The sequence below is a fragment of the Chaetura pelagica genome, unplaced genomic scaffold (genome assembly GCF_000747805.2).
Source record: "Chaetura pelagica isolate M959 unplaced genomic scaffold, ChaPel_1.0 scaffold638, whole genome shotgun sequence".
Taxonomy (NCBI): Eukaryota; Metazoa; Chordata; class Aves; order Apodiformes; family Apodidae; genus Chaetura; species Chaetura pelagica.
The window spans coordinates 749,044-750,541 of record NW_009954298.1 but is presented as its reverse complement, the minus strand read 5'-3'; the positions used below and the strand labels follow the sequence as shown (position 1 = coordinate 750,541).

General features: G+C 50.1%; 1 protein-coding gene across 1 annotated transcript in view; it reads right to left on the bottom strand.

Moving 5' to 3' along the window:
* IFT20 (intraflagellar transport 20) overlaps nt 1-1,498 on the bottom strand; it is a 5,961-nt gene that overhangs the window by 3,739 nt on the left and 724 nt on the right. The window lies entirely within an intron of this gene.

Genomic DNA, 1,498 nt, shown 5'->3' with positions numbered 1-1,498 from the left:
CAAAACTGTTCCTGTCCTGGGAGGCTGCTGAGGTGGGGCAGGACACGGACAGGAAACGCGTGGGCCTGAGGTCTCAGTTTCTGTGGGAGGTGTAGCTGCTGCTGCCCTGCGTTCAGGGCTGGTTGGGCGCTGAGCAGCTCTGCTCAGGGGAGCAGAGTCACTGACACTGCCCGGGCAGCTGCTGCTTGGTTTCTCTGCACCCCTGAGCTGCTTTGTCTGAGTCGCTGACTCCTGCCATCACACCACAACCAGAACACAGTTTGTGTTGCTGCTGCTCCTCGCTGACCTGTCGGGAATTGCTTTTCCAGCCCCTTCCAGGTGAGCCTGCAGCTGCCTTTGAGGTTTGCTGAGGCCCACTGGGCTGGAAGGAGCCCTGCCATGCCCGGGGCCAGGGTGGAGTGGGAAGGGGAGGGTGGTGGATGCTGGTGGGTGTTCCAGTTAAAGCACTCATGGACAAACTGGGCTTTCTTGGTGTGAAAGTTCCTATGATTGGTTGGTGTCTTCATGATTTGCAGAGTGTTTTTATTGCTTGTTATTTCACAGTTGTTGTTTGTAGTGTTTCTTAATTAGAATAATTGAGTTTGGAATCACAGAGCAATGCTGTGCTAAGTTCAGGAGTTGCTCAGGTCTCTGGCAGTTTCACAGTGCCATCTGTAGCTGCCAGGTAGTTTGCTGTGCTGATGGGTGGTTGTGGGTTTTTTCTTATCTTGAAAGCTTAGGTGGGGTGAGAAGGACAAGGCATGTAGGAAGGGTAGCAATATAATTAGCAGGTTATTATATTTATTTATAAACAGTTACTCATGTGCCATAGGCAGAGAAGAGAGGAGATACTTGTATCCTGAAAGAGTTTTTAAAAAAACAGCAGTGTTTTTGAGAACAATCATTATTAGAAAAAGGATCGGTAAGAAACCTCTATTTGTACTTTTCTGGGTAAAAACCCTAAAGTCTGGCTCATCAGTCTCCTTCTTTTGTTTGTTTCCATTTTGAGCTTATTGTCAGTGAAGGACAAGCAGGGTGGGAGCCTGGAAAGGAAGGAGCAGTGACTGGCTGGGCTGGCTCTTTACTTGAGACAGAAATTCCAGAGACTGGACAGGCTTGGTGGGATGTGGTGTTTAATTTTTTATTTTTTTTTAATTAAAACTTCATTGACTGCTTGGCATTCCAGGGTGGAGGAAGAAGAGCTCTGCATGAACAGAGTTGCCAGGAAATAGAATGTTATGGTCCAGCTTCTCAGTGTTGAAACATTTGAAGAGACATTTGTCAAGGTCTCCAGTTAAGAACAAACTAACAGCAACCCCCCTGGACAGGCCCCCAGCAGAGGGAAGGGCAGAGAGCTCTGCAGAGAGCTCAGCAGGTCTCAGCTCTGCACAGAAAAAGGCAGTGGCATTCCCCTGGCACGTGGAGAGGGAGTGCAGTGCTGTGAGGCTGGCAGGAGGCAGGGCAGTGGGGCTGGCAGGAGGCAGGGCAGGGCAGTGCTGTGGGGCTGGCAGGAGGCAGG